This window comes from Micropterus salmoides, unplaced genomic scaffold (assembly GCF_014851395.1).
Source record: "Micropterus salmoides isolate LMB-PRFRI ecotype aquatic unplaced genomic scaffold, ASM1485139v1 Ms_hic_scaffold_15, whole genome shotgun sequence".
NCBI classification, from domain to species: domain Eukaryota; kingdom Metazoa; phylum Chordata; class Actinopteri; order Centrarchiformes; family Centrarchidae; genus Micropterus; species Micropterus salmoides.
The window spans coordinates 34,394,762-34,405,876 of NW_024040596.1; the positions used below are offsets into that span (position 1 = coordinate 34,394,762).

The 11,115-nt window shown below is 42.4% G+C and overlaps 1 pseudogene; it reads left to right on the forward strand.

The window, feature by feature from the left end:
• The first annotated feature begins 3,659 nt into the window (after positions 1-3,659).
• LOC119903574 overlaps positions 3,660-11,115 on the forward strand; it is a 26,404-nt pseudogene continuing 18,948 nt past the window's right edge.

Below are 11,115 nucleotides of genomic sequence, written 5' to 3' on the forward strand. Positions count from 1 at the left end.
GGCCTCCGCTTCATATCTGTGGAGCTGAGCCTTCACAGCCTCCTTCAAAGCCACCAGGATGTTGCGTGGGGCACACTGCATTGGCTGAACAGCTGGGTCCAACTGGTCTGAGTACAGTTTCAGAGTAGTTCTACTAGGTTTTAATTTCTCTCTGTGAGCTAGCCTATTCTTGTCTCTGAGACTCAGGACATGAGGCATGTAGCTCCTAAGTCAAGTTGGCATCTCTGTAGTTTGCCATTTAGCTGAAGTTTGACAAACCATGTTTTGCCTTTTGCTCTCACTGCACCGATGCTCTCTGTTGCATACACATCATTTCAGAATCAGAAGGAGCTTTATTGCCAAGTAGTGTTTTACACATACGAGGATTTTGCTGTGATGATAAGGTGCTACACGTAGACAAACATACAGTCGACATAAATAAATGTGGAAATATATAAATATGGAATTGAAGAACAACATAGCAGATATATACATGTGCACATACATTTGTTTCCATGGCTGTGTTGTCTTTATCTGTGTTCAGTCCCTCAACTGCGTGGAGTTTACCATCTTTTTTCTTACACACTCTTGCAAAATGACTGGCTTTGCCACAGGCATTGCAGGCCTTGCCAAATGCTGGGCAGTGTTCTTTTCTGCTTGAGGTTTCTGCCTCTTAAAAGGAAGATTTTCCTTGCCTCTGTCGCCTAGTGCTGCTCTTGGTGGGAACTGTTGGGCCCCTGTAAATAATATTACAAAGAATACGGTCTAGATCTGCTCTGTATGAAAACTACAATGAGATAACTTGTTATGAAGTGGCACTAATAAATTAAATTGAACTGAATTTAAATTATTTATTATTTTAAGATTAGGGTTAGCCTGAGCTTAAGCTTCTCCCCCTGGAATTTGAGAGAAGGCAACAGAAAAAAGTGTCTTTGACACAAAATGAGATTTACACACTTGAATAAAGTTTCACAACCTGCAACAAAACAGTATCTGAACCTGTTGAACTCTGTGATTGTAAATCTCAGGTTTGCCCCTGCACCTATAAAGGCTGCTAATTGGTTTACCTCTGTTTAAGAATGCAGGCCTGACAGTGGGTGAAATCAGTATGCCAACCCCACCCCTGATGTGTTGGCATGCAGGATTGGCAGAGAAAACAAAGTTTAATCGACGGTATACATAGTGTCAAGACTGCTCAGTTAGTCTCTCTGTCTCCCATTTCTGTTTCTGGAGTTCAGTATTGTTTTTGATCAGATCCAAGCTTTAAAAAGCCAATTTTTTTTTTTAAATTGTTTTAAACGGTTTCAACAACCTGGAGCACATTGGACAACACCTAGCTGTTAAAAACAAAACTGATATTACAAAGAAATAATTATTTAGTGTTAGAGCATTCATAATCACTCAAAATCAGCAGGGGGAGGCATGTAGAAACAGCTCTCTCTCGTTGACTGTCCCTTCACTTCACTGCTGTCTCCCTTTTGTCTGTGGATTGCCACAATGGGGGTTGGGGAATGGAAATAGGGCTGTTCTGTTTACAACCATCGAAAGCAAGCGGTTACGGGGTGTGGTGTGGGGACAGAGAGGACCCAAATGCAGCACTCAGAGGGTAGGAGGTTTATTGGAGGGAAAAAGGGGGAGAGGGACTGGAGTGGAGGGAGAGGAGGACGTCGGGGAAGTACAGGCACGGGGAACCAAGGAGACAGGGGGCCAGGGAGCCGGGGAACACAGGGGCCGAGGAAGCGAGGAGAGGCGGGGGAACAGGGAGGACGCCGTGAGGGAAGTCCAAAGAGGAGTGGGCCAGTGGATGAGCCCAGCCGAACGGAGGACGAGGGTGAGTGTACCTGGGAGGGAAACAGACAGAGAGACAAGGTTAGGGAAGACAGCGACAAGGTACAGTGTAAACGTGAAAACAAACAAGGAACATGAAAGCCTGAACGTGGGGATGGCACCGGGTATGGAGCAATGACGATCAAGCGAGGATGGTGTGGAGAACCGGGGTTGAAATACAGGCTGGGATGAGGTGATTACTGGCAGGTGTGGCAGGCTGACGAGGTGGCTGATGAGTTGCAGGTGCAGGTAGTTGGCTGGGCTCAGGAGCAGAGGGAGAGAGAGCACACAGGGGAGAAAACACAGGGAGGCGGGCAGAGAACAGGAAACCAAGGAAAAAAGCAGAAAAACTGATAAAAAGGAGAAAAAAAACCCAGGACACTCACCGTCAGCCGGGCTGCCACCACAACACAAGCAGTCTAAGGCCCCATCCAGACTACTGCATTTTGGTTTTTAAACGGAGACCTTTTGATACGTTTGCACCTCCCGTCCAGACTAAAATGAAGACCTAAAACGGAGAAGTTTGAAAATACTGCCAACCCCATTTTTCGTATTGAGGGCGTTTTAGTGAAGATGGGCAAAAATGGAAGACTTTAGAAACGATGACGGAGACGCTCACACTCTCTGAATGGATCTTATAAGGGGGTGGGATGGAGCAGTGGATTAGACACATGCCTTTGGTGTGAGAGTTCCATGTTTGAATCCTGTGAGACACCAGTGTGTCCCTGGGCAAGACTTAACCCTAATTGCTACAGAGGCGTGCAACCTCTGGCATATATAGCAATTGAAAGTTGCTTTGGAATAGCAGAATAAAGGAGCCAGGCATCAAAACGCCCATTTTTTTTGATTAGTAGCCTCTCTAAGCCTCCTGAGCCAAAGCCACTCCAACCCGAATATAGGACTGCACAATGAAATGCAGTTGTTGCATCCTACAAGCTGCATACACAGAAAATGTTTTAAGATACCTTTCAATTAGAATCAAAGTAAAAACAATAAAATAGGCAAAAAAATATAAAATTATGTAAATGTAGCACTAAAATAAGAAAAAAAAAGTTACCTTTTCCCTATTTTAGAAGGAAGATATACAGTTATGTATACATACAAAACATATATGCAATATGTGTAATATCAGTGTTATGTGTATTAAAATATAGTGCAATAGAAAGACTTTGTTGAAGTGGAAATGAGGGTAGTTCAAAATGTAAGTGGTATGGTAATGTGCAAAACCTGTGGCTGGGTGGGTATTGTCTTTTTAGTATCCTTTGGGCTCTGCAAGCACCTCATCTCACCGATATCACTGATGCTGTAGATGGGTACCAATGATCTCCTGGTTGTTTTTAATCACAGTTTAATCATCTGTTCACCTGCTCCACTGCAGTAGGTTGTTCTCTGTGTACCACCTACAAGACTGTGCAGCGAGAACAGGAGGGTGCTGAGCACACAGCCCTGTGGGGCTCTAGTGTTGACCCAATCCAAACTGACTGGGGTTTGTTTGGGAGGAAGTCCAATATTAAGTTGCAGAGTGTTGAATTTAAACCCAGAGTGCTGGGTTTGCTGATCAGTTTCATGGGGAGATTGTGTTGAATGCTGAGCTGAAATCCACATACAGCATTCTGATGTAGGTGTTGTTTTTCTCAAGGTGTGTGAGGGCTGAGTGGAGGGCAGTGGAGATGGCATCCTCTGTGGATCTGTAAGTTCTGAAAGCAAACTGATGAGGGTCCAGGCTGGCTGGGATGTTGTTCTTTATGTGCTGAAGAACCAGTTTCTCAAAGCATTTAATCAGAATGGGGGTGAGAGCAACAGGGCGGAAGTCATTCAGACTAGACACTACAGACTTTTTAGATACAGAAACGATGGTGGATGTCTTGAAGCAGGTGGGAACCCTCTCCTGAGACAGTGAAATGTTGAAAATGATTGGCACAGGTTTTTAGTACACAGCCAGGGATGTTATCAGGCCCAGCAGCTTTGGTGTTGAGGTGTTGGGTTGAGGTGTATCTCTTTAAAGCAACAGTAATAGCGATGGGGATCCTTCATTTTTTTAGGGCCCGAGCACGACCGTGCGAGGTCCCTATTGAATTTGCTCGGATTATTAGGGCCCGAGCACGACCGTGTGAGGTCCCTATTGAATTTGCTCGGATTATATATATATATATATTTAGGGCCCGAGCACGACCGTGCGAGGTCCCTATTGAATTTGCTCGGATTATTTTTTTTTATTTATTTATTTATTAGGGCCCGAGCACGACTGTGCGAGGTCCCTATTGAAATTGCTCGGATTATTTTTTTATTTTTTATTTTTATTAGGGCCCGAGCACGACCGTGTGAGGTCCCTATTGAATTTGCTCGGATTATTTTTTTTTTTTTTTTTTTTTTTTTTTTTTTTTTCTGCAAAGTAGGCCCAAATGACATGGCCTAAACATACTCGAAAACTCACCAAAATTTGCAAACATGTCAGAACCGGTGAAAAATTTCGTATTCTACAAGTTTCGCACATGGGCGTTGCAAAATGACTCGCTAGCGCCACCTAGAAAATTGGAAAAAATTAGCCCCTCGTTCACGTTCAACCTACATCTACGAAATTTTCTGGGGACGTGTATCATGTCAAGACGCACAAAAAGCCTCAAGAACCCATAGCCTAAAGTCAACAGGAAGTCGGCCATTTTGAATTTTATGGCCATTTTTGGATGATTTACACACTTCGTACTTTAACGAACTCCTCCTAGGGATTTAGTCGGATCGACGTCAAATTTTTGCTGTGCCTTCTAAAGGCATTGACGATGAAAAGTTGTGCTATTTGCGCGTTTTCGTCAATGGGCGTGTCCGTGGCGTCGATGATTCGCCATGAAACAGGAAGTTGTTGTAACTTCAGTGTACATGCTCACATCTGGACCAAACTGTACATCTAGGATGAGAGTCCCGCCCTGAACACATGTACATGCCGACATTCACCCACAGTCATAGCGCCACCTGCTGGCAATAGAAAGTGACATTTAACGAAGCAGCCCCCGCCGCATGTTTCACCTACGTGCACAAATTTTCTGTGGTACGTGTATCTTGTCCAGACGCACAAAAAGTCTCTTGGAGCCATAGCCTAAATCCAACAGGAAGTCGGCCATTTTGAATTTTACGTCAAATTTTGGATGATTTACACACTTCGTACTTTAACGAACTCCTCCTAGGGATTTAGTCCGACCGACCTCAAATTTGTGCTGTGCCTTCTAAAGGCATTGAAGATGAAAAGTTGTGCTATTTGCAAGTTTTCGTCAATGGGCGTGTCCGTGGCGTGGCGTCAAAGATCAACTCTTCGCCATGACACGGAAGTTGTCGTAGCTTCAGTGTACATGCTCACATCTGGACCAAACTGTACATGTAGGATGAGAGTCCCGCCCTGAACACATGTACATGCTGATATTCACCCACAGTCATAGCGCCACCTGCTGGCAACAGGAAGTGACTTTTAACGAAGCAGCCCCCGCCGCACGTTTCACCTACGTGCACGAATTTTCTGTGGTACGTGTATCTTGTCCAGACGCACAAAAAAGTCTCTTGGAGCCATAGCCTAAACCCAACAGGAAGTCGGCCATTTTGAATTTTACGTCAAATTTTGGATGATTTACACACTTCGTACTTTAACGAACTCCTCCTAGGGATTTAGTCCGACCGACCTCAAATTTCTGCTGTGCCTTCTAAAGGCATTGAAGATGAAAAGTTGTGCTATTTGCAAGTTTTCGTCAATGGGCGTGTCCGTAGCGTGGCGTCAAAGATCAACTCTTCGCCATGACACGGAAGTTGTCGTAACTTCAGTGTACATGCTCACATCTGCACCAAACTGTACATGTAGGATGAGAGTCCCGCCCTGAACACATGTACATGCTGACATTCACCCACAGTCATAGCGCCACCTGCTGCCAACAGGAAGTGACTTTTAACGAAGCAGCCCCCGCCGCACGTTTCACCTACGTGCACAAATTTTCTGTGGTACGTGTATCTTGTCCAGACGCACAAAAAGTCTCTTGGAGCCATAGCCTAAACCCAACAGGAAGTCGGCCATTTTGAATTTTACGTCAAATTTTGGATGATTTACACACTTCGTACTTTAACGAACTCCTCCTAGGGATTTAGTCCGACCGACCTCAAATTTTGCTGTGCCTTCTAAAGGCATTGAAGATGAAAAGTTGTGCTATTTGCAAGTTTTCGTCAATGGGGTGTCCGTGGCGTGGCGTCAAAGATCAGCTCTTCGCCATGACACGGAAGTTGTCGTAACTTCAGTGTACATGCTCACATCTGCACTAAACGTTACGTGCTTGATAACTCTCCCACCCCGCTATGGAGGACCGATCCTGATACAGTCAGAAATAAATACAGAAATAAATAAATGCTCAATAAATAAATAAGCATCCAATTAAATACACAAAAAATAAAGTAAATAAATAAATGTAGGTAGTAATTAAATTATACAAGGAGACATAAATGTATATATTTAATTAGTGCCTTTACTTATTCACCTTTGTTATAATTACCTTATTTGTTTATTCAACTTTATTTATTACAATTTTTTTAATGTATTTATTTATGTGTGTGTTTTAATATTTTTGTCTGTTTTATTCTTCCTTTGTATTTATTTACCTTATTTATTTTCACCCATGGTATTTATTTCTGCCTGTCTTTTTTAAATTTTTGTATGCATTTCTGCCTCATTATGCAAATGAGGAGGGGCTGTGTCTCAAGGGGTCATCTTCTCTGCTATTGGTGGACCAGTCAGACAGGAGAGCTCCTACTCTGCCTGCAGACATCAACGATCTTGCCCCTCACACAGTCAGATGGCTTCCTTCAGTGCGCTGAGGTGTTTAACAACTCTGAAGACAATACTACCAGCATGTCTTCCTTCTCTTTTCACGTAGAAGCACCGACAGACAGTGCTTTCAGTTTGCTGCATGCATGGACACAGAACTGCAGTATAGGGAGAAGCACCGGTCAGCTGGCTGCAGCTAAATCTGGAGTGCACTCGTATTCAATTCTGTATGGTAAATTCAGTTTTAACGGAGCAGAGCGAGCTGACAGGCAGAGTTAGAGACTTTTTTGTCCGTTTCTCTCTTTACAAAGACGCATGTTGCAGTCAGAGTCTTCTCTGAGATGCGAGCACGACATACAACACAATTTATCAAATTACACAACGGATATACAGTATGAAAATAAGATTGATTGGATTATACTCACAGGAAGTATAAAACCTCTTACATGGGTCTATTAAAAGTAAAGTAACACAAAAATGTCAGGGAAATTACTTTACTTAGATTTAAGTACTGCAGTTGTACATTTGAAATACCTTCCTACCTTTCTGATAGGAAGCCTTCTTGAGGTGGTATAAAACATTTCTTCTTATATTCTGATTTGAGTTGTGGACAACTATGACCACATGAATTAAAAAAATTAAACATTTCGCTGCCCAAGTCAGCTATAACACAAGTCTTGATCATCAGACTACATGCTGTACAGTATTTGTGGACAGATTTTGTCCCAGGATTTCTTATGCATTTCTTCTTCTTCGTTGCATGATTTAGAATAATAAGGTGAGAAATGGGTCTATTCTGAGTTCATCCTGCACTGCAGCAGCTAATAAAGTCCATTTAATCCCAAAACGCTTTTCTTTTAGGCAGGCTGGAGCAGAAAACAACTCACCTTTCTCAAGTTGTACAGTAATGTCACATGTGTATGAAGGTGGATCAAACAAGCTAATCTTAAATGTCAAAGTAGAGAGGAGCCTAGTAGGCCTATTTATTTTCATTCATTACACAATATGAATAAGCTATGCAGACAGTTGTAAAGAAGAACATCTTTTTCTTCTGTTCTCTACTTGTTATAGTTACACAGTATTAGGGGTGTGGGCTGTATTAAAAGTATCCACTGTTCTCCCATGCTCTAACACACAGTAACGATGAAATGTGTGCTGTTCTCACATTCTTCCTCTGTATGTACACATAAACAACAAGGCAGGGAAATATAAAAGGAATTTATTTTATTCTTTGGGTACATTATTGTTCAGTGTACATGTCACATCTGAAACAAACTTTACGTGCTTGATAACTCTCCCACCCCGCAGACATCTACACGCCAATACCGATTTATATTCATAGCGGCAAGTGCTATGTAGCTCCACATAGGGGACACAGGAAGTGACATATAGCACATTCATGCGGCGTCGGAACCGCGTAGGAAATTCACAGCCGCACCGTCAGAACTCCAGAATGTGCAACTCGGCCGGCTCACGCGCGGATGCGCTTACAAGTGCGAGGGCCCGCCCAACGCTGCTTGCAGCTTTAATTTTTATTTTTTTTCTGCAAAGTAGGCCCAAATGACATGGCCTAAACATACTCGAAAACTCACCAAAATTTGCAAACGTGTCAGAACCGGTGAAAAATTTCGTATTCTACAAGTTTCGCACATGGGCGTGGCAAAATGACTCGCTAGCGCCACCTAGAAAATTGGAAATGATTAGCCCCTCGTTCACGTTCAACCTACATGTACGAAATTTTCTGGGGACATGTATCGTATCAAGACGCACAAAAAAGCCTCAAGAACCCATAGCCTAAAGTCAACAGGAAGTCGGCCATTTTGAATTTTATGGCCATTTTTGGATGATTTACATACTTCGTACTTTAACGAACTCCTCCTAGGGATTTAGTCGGATCGACGTCAAATTTCTGCTGTGCCTTCTAAAGGCATTGACGATGAAAAGTTGTGCTATTTGCGCGTTTTCGTCAATGGGCGTGTCCGTGGCGTCGATGATTCGCTATGAAACAGGAAGTTGTCGTAACTTCAGTGTACATGCTCACATCTGGACCAAACTGTACATGTAGGATGAGAGTCCCGCCCTGAACACATGTACATGCCGACATTCACCACAGTCATAGCGCCACCTGCTGGCAACAGAAAGTGACATTTAACGAAGCAGCCCCCGCCGCACGTTTCACCTACGTGCACGAATTTTCTGTGGTACGTGTATCTTGTCCAGACGCACAAAAAGCCTCTTGGAGCCATAGCCTAAAATCAACAGGAAGTCGGCCATTTTGAATTTTACGTCAAATTTTGGATGATTTACACACTTCGTACTTTAACGAACTCCTCCTAGGGATTTAGTCCGACCGACCTCAAATTTCTGTGTGCCTTCTAAAGGCATTGAAGATGAAAAGTTGTGCTATTTGCGAGTTTTCGTCAATGGGCGTGTCCGTGGCGTGGCGTCAAAGATCAGCTCTTCGCCATGACACGGAAGTTGTCGTAACTTCAGTGTACATGCTCACATCTGAACCAAACTTTACGTGCTTGATAACTCTCCCACCCCGTTATGGAGGACCGATCCTGACACAGTCAGAAATAAATAGAGAAATAAATAAATGCTCAATAAATAAATAAGCATCCAATTAAATACACAAAAAATTAAGTAAATAAATAAATGTAGGTAGTAATTAAATTATACAAGGAGACATAAATGTATATATTTTAATTAGTGCCTTTACTTATTCACCTTTGTTATAATTACCTTATTTGTTTATTCAACTTTATTTATTACTAATTTTTTTAATGTATTTATTTATGTGTGTTTTAATATTTTTGTCTGTTTTATTCTTCCTTTGTATTTATTTACCTTATTTATTTTCACCCATGGTATTTATTTCTGCCTGTCTTTTTAAATTTTTGTATGCATTTCTGCCTCATTATGCAAATGAGGAGGGGCTGTGTCTCAAGGGGTCATCTTCTCTGCTATTGGTGGACCAGTCAGACAGGAGAGCTCCTACTCTGCCTGCAGACATCAACGATCTTGCCCCTCACACAGTCAGATGGCTTCCTTCAGTGCGCTGAGGTGTTTAACAACTCTGAAGACAATACTACCAGCAATGTCTTCCTTCTCTTTTCACGTAGAGCACCGACAGACAGTGCTTTCAGTTTGCTGCATGCATGGACACAGAACTGCGGTATAGGGAGAAGCACACGGTCAGCTGGCTGCAGCTAAATCTGGAGTGCACTCGTATTCAATTCTGTATGGTAAATTCAGTTTTAACGGAGCAGAGCGAGCTGACAGGCAGAGTTAGAGACTTTTTCTGTCGTTTCTCTCTTTACAAAGACGCATGTTGCAGTCAGAGTCTTCTCTGAGATGCGAGCACGACATACAACACAATTTATCAAATTACACAACGGATATACAGTATGAAAATAAGATTGATTGGATTATACTCACAGGAAGTATAAAACCTCTTACATGGGTCTATTAAAAGTAAAGTAACACAAAAATGTCAGGGAAATTACTTTACTTAGATTTAAGTACTGCAGTTGTACATTTGAAATACCTTCCTACCTTTCTGATAGGAAGCCTTCTTGAGGTGGTATAAAACATTTCTTCTTATATTCTGATTTGAGTTGTGGACAACTATGACCACATGAATTAAAAAAATTAAACATTTCACTGCCCAAGTCAGCTATAACACAAGTCTTGTTCATAAGACTACATGCTGTGGACAGATTTTGTCCCAGGATTTCTTATGCATTTCTTCTTCTTCGTTGCATGATTTAGAATAATAAGGTGAGAAATGGTTCTATTCTGAGTTCATCCTGCACTGCAGTAGCTAATAAAGTCCATTTAATCCAAAAACGCTTTTCTTTTAGGCAGGCTGGAGCAGAAAACAACTCACCTTTCTCAAGTTGTACAGTAATGTCACATGTGTATGAAGGTGGATCAAACAGCTAATCTTAAATGTCAAAGTAGAGAGGAGCCTAGTAGGCCTATTTATTTTCATTCATTACACAATATGAATAAGCTATGCAGACAGTTGTAAAGAAAGAACATCTTTTCTTCTGTTCTCTACTGTTATAGTTACACAGTATTAGGGTGTGGGCTGTATTAAAAGTATCCACTGTTCTCCCATGCTCTAACACACAGTAACGATGAAATGTGTGCTGTCTCACATTCTTCCTCTGTATGTACACATAAACAACAAGGCAGGGAAATATAAAAGGAATTTATTTTATTGTTTGGGTACATTATTGTTCAGTGTACATGCTCACATCTGAAACAAACTTTACGTGCTTGATAACTCTCCCACCCCGCAGCATCTACACGTCAATACCGATTTATATTCATAGCGGCAAGTGCTATGTGCTCCACATAGGGGACACAGGAAGTGACATATAACACCTTCATGCGGCGTCGGAACGCGTAGAAATTCACAGCCGCCGGCAGAGCGCCAGAATATGCAACTCGGCCGGCTCACGCCCGGACGCGCTAAAGTGCGAGGGCCCGCCCAACGCTGCTTGCAA